Source organism: Drosophila eugracilis, unplaced genomic scaffold, assembly GCF_018153835.1.
Source record: "Drosophila eugracilis isolate 14026-0451.02 unplaced genomic scaffold, ASM1815383v1 contig_440, whole genome shotgun sequence".
NCBI classification, from domain to species: domain Eukaryota; kingdom Metazoa; phylum Arthropoda; class Insecta; order Diptera; family Drosophilidae; genus Drosophila; species Drosophila eugracilis.
This window is the reverse complement of record NW_024573306.1, coordinates 670,365-674,932: the sequence shown is the minus strand read 5'-3', so window position 1 is coordinate 674,932 and position 4,568 is coordinate 670,365.

Genomic DNA, 4,568 nt, shown 5'->3' with positions numbered 1-4,568 from the left:
TTTAAATTTTTCTAGGAATGAAGTAGGCACTCTTTTAATTATAATTAAATCCAAAAAACCTATTCCATTTGATACGATTAAGTACATGTTCATGCCTTGACCATAAATATATTTCGCTGTCCAAGTATGTCAACAACCGTTTAACCCCAGTGCCGGGCACAACCCAACCTGACTAACTGACTTATCAAATCTCCAACTTAATTGCCAATTCTTAATTAGTGGCCTTTAAGCAGCGACGTTGCATAATCTGCAGAATGCAATTGCAACTAAGTGCAAGGCAACAAGCGGAAAATTGAACCTTTTGCTGGAGCGTCGTGCGGACAGAGTAAATCCGTATAAGAATTAAATAAAAGTGCGGCAATTAAACGCAACTTGCTCGGCGTTAATCGCAGCGCCGTTGCTGTGAGAAATGCCAGGTGAAAAACGGCACACGCATCTCCCCAGCGAATTGAGACGGCGATGGAGATGGAGACAGAGCCTCCGAGATGGAGTCTGTGAGTGTGACACTCGGATCTTGGATGGCCGGCGAATGGCGGAAGATGAGGCGATTAGGCTGAGAGTCAGAGATACAGAGAGGAAAATTAGTAACTCGTACTTAGAATCAAAAATTGGTAGATACTAGACATCAAAATCGCTTAATCAATATATTTTTAATGCTAGAAAATGCTAAGAAAAGTTATTTTATACTTTAAAACTTACAATTGTTTTCTTACAATATTTGGCAATAAGGAATATAATTCTTATATCTAATTGATATATAAATATCATAATATATATTAAATGAACTTCAGGATACTTTCAAGTGTACAGCAAATTTTTGCTAGTAAATCGGGGAAGAAAGAAAGTTTAGCTGTGTGACCCGGCTACTGAGCCGTTGAGAAATGCACGCAGCTTTAAGAGATGGCGAAATGGAGAGAGATTTGTGGGGAGAATGTGGCAATGCAAAGTAAGAGCCATAACTGAATGCAAAAATCAGGCAAATGGTAATAAAAATTAAAAATGCCGAGAGTGGAAAGCTGTTGCATTTTCCTGCCGTCTGCCATTTCTATGAATGTGTGTGTGTGTAACTAACGGATAAGCCTTGGAAAATTGACGCTGACAAGGCTTGGCCAAAGTGGCCAACGTTGCGTATGCTTAATCTGCCTATTTACATCGTTGCCCCCTCGTTCATTCTCTTTTTTCATGATTTTTTTTTTCCATTTCATTTTTCTTGTGTGCGTGCAACTGTTGCCATGCTGTGACTATCATTAATTTTTCATACTCATAATCATCATCTAGTCAGCGCCGCGCTGAGTTTTCCTCTTATTTTTCGGTGTCAAAATGTTGTTTCTTCTTTCACATTTTTCACGCGATTTATGCACATTCTACTTCTCTCTTTCTTTCTCTCTCTAAAATCCAATGGAAATCCATTTAGTTTCCATCTTCTGGACTCTGGCAGCCTCTTGTTATCTACCGTCGAATGTTTTACATGCAACATATTCGCCAAAATGGGTAGCCGCAAATTTGGGAAGGCTCCTTTTTCGGCTGGGTGTTGATATTTTGATAAATGTGCCAGGAAAGTTGTAAGATGGGATCCACGGGCATGGTCATTCTATATTATAAAAAACAAGGTTTGGTCTCCTAAAAAGGATTTCTTAAAAAACTTGCCAAGAGGGTATTTCACGGATACCATAATTGGTAATTTAGTTTAAGAGTCATTTTAAAATTTAAATGCCAGTTAAAAAAATCATTTTAATTTTAAGCTTCACATAATTCATTTTCTCTAACACTCCCATTACATTCTAACTTAATCCCCCAAAATGTTTATGACCCAAGTACACTTTCAATTTCTTAAAAAAAAAACAATAACTCAGTTAACATTATGTAAAATGAAACTCTCTTGGGCCAATTTCCCTTGTAAGCTGAGACCGGCAGCAAACACTTAGCGTTTTTGCACATGTAAATGAATGTAGAGGCGGGATGTGCTAAAAGTGCGGCAATAAAATCGTACGTCGGAGTGGAGAAAATCCCAAAGACTTGGACCGATTCGTTGTTGAGTCGAACAAAATCGTTAAATTAGTAGAAAATAGTGTGAAAAACGACGTGTGTATGGTGTGTGTGCTGTGTGTGTGGAATCTGTTAAGTAAAAGAAACTTTAAATGGCAATGGGATGGATTTTGGACGGCTGAATGCTTGAACGCTTGTACTACACAACCGAAGACAGTTTAATTACGGCGTGAAGTTGCGCACCGAGTCCGTTGTTTAAACCTCTTTGGCCCCCTGCCCCAGAAATAGAAACAAAAAAACTAAAACTAAAAACCCTTCCCCCTCCTTTTTTGGGTGGCTCGTACGTTCCATAGAGTTTTTGTGCGATTTGTTTGCCGCGCTTCAAGATGAGATTTTAATGCAAGCGTGAATCATAAAATGTTCACTTGATGTGTTGGTGTCACTTCGGTTACTACCTTCTTATGGTTTCAAAAGCTTCGGCTCTTGGGCGAGTCTTCAAAGCCTGGAGCCTAGAAACCATAGGACTGAGTGGGTGCCCATTACGAATCTCGCCCAAGATGATTGTCGCTTTGTCTTCAACCTATGGGTCAGAGGTCAAGTGTTTGTAGTCTATGTAGGAATGGGTTTTCTGCTGAACTTCAAATTGGAATTGGTCTTGGGCAGTGGGTTAGGTCATCCAAGTTGGGCGGTGGCATTAAATCTACTAAGTTTATTTCAATTTTGAAGTTCTACATTAAAAGGAGAGGTTAACTGCTTGTCAAGGAGGGTTAAGAGATAATGATTTGATCTTTAACTAAAAACTTATATAAATTAGATTATATATTATATTCCCTTAAAAACTCAATCTAAAACATCTCAATAAGCTCATCTTTAAACATCGGATTTAACCATCGATTGATTGATTATTCTCAACATTTGATCAAGACTCTTAGCAAAAATGAAAAATCGAACTGAGTGAGTGGCAATCTGAAAGTCAAGGAATCCAGATTGTCAGATGGACATGCCATTAAATCCACAATGACTAATTACTTTAAGTTTCGACAGGCTTTGGCAACATTTTATGACCCCAAAGACAACTACAGACATTTAAAGCCACGACTCCTTTTGAACTCCAAAACAGGACCTCATGCCGTTTACACGATCGTTAAAGCCAAGCTCAACTGGTCAAATGATCAACTGTCTGTTGGGTTAATAAATTAATTGGTGGAAAAGGAGAGGAAATACTTGGCTCATTAGATAGACTCCCAGCGATAAGAAAGAGTTGGACTCCAGTTGATCGCTTTATTCAAGTTTGGTTGGATGGCGCATGCCGATTGCATTTTCCCCCTCTTTTGGCTTCGCAATTAAAAAACCCAAGCGGTGGTCTGACCAAGAGCCATTTAATAAAGTTAGCATTTGTATAATGTCTTGTCAAAAATTTATTGGCATTTTTGCCAATATTTTGTCGGTTCAATCTACCAATCTTCGCGGTGTCCCGCTCTCCGCATTGATCTGTTCCGCGATGGCGATGGCGATTTCGAATGTGATTGCGATCTCTGGCATGCTAACTGAATGCCTTGAATGGATTGGAGTGGACTCTTGGCCTGGTAGGTCGTGGAGTCGTCTCTTGCCTCTCGTTCAGGAGGAGGTGTGGGCAATTAAAACACTGATTCCTGGAGATCTCTGACTGTCTCTTTGGGCCATGATGTTTGGCAAACGCTGAAAAGTTTTCACCTTTTGTCTCATTCCGAATTGATTAAATTATGCAAATTCTGGCGGTCTGTTAAAAACAAAAGGGGGAAAATAACACACAAAAATTGCAACTGTGACAAAAGGCGTTGCCATGCACGCTTGCCTGCTTGCATTTCCCTGTGGTTCCCACACCCCCTAAAAAATAAAGACAAGACCCGGCCAAAAAGCAAACCAAACCTCAAAAAATGAATTTCAGTTTCCTAATTTCCATCAAACGGCGCTTTTTGGTCTTTTTTTCCGTTCGTTTTGCCATGGCAAAAAAGATTCTCATGTTGTCTTTGACTTCGATGTCGTCTTGGTTGTCGACGTCCTCGTCTCATAGTCATCGTCATCCACATCCACATCCACATCCACATCGTCATAGTCATAGTCATTGGCTTTGCTGTTGTTGTCGGCGGCGTCGGTGGATTTTCAATTTCTAATGTAGTGCACGTTACGCCCTGAAGGGATTTTTATTTTATACCATTTTTTTCTTGACTTTACGGTTTTATTTATTTATGCCAGCGTTGCTGGGCTCCAAAGGCACAGTGGGTTTGAATGATTAAGTGGGTTAACTTTGATTAGTTAGGTTTATAAATGTTAGGAAGAAAGCGTATGGGTAAGTTGTTTTATGGAAAATGTAAATACCTATTAAAGGTTTGATAATATGAAAAGAAATACCTGATCTTGTTTCGCTTTTCCCTGAAGATATGTTCGGGACTGACTCAAATTCTCTATTATCCTTCCCCACAGTGCCACATAAAGTTGTCCAAAGGTATCCCAAAACGTCATTTGATGACAAACTTCAAAACTTGTGCATGCAATATGCCATTTTTTGTCGTCTTCCTATAGTATTTTTTACCTTTTTTTCT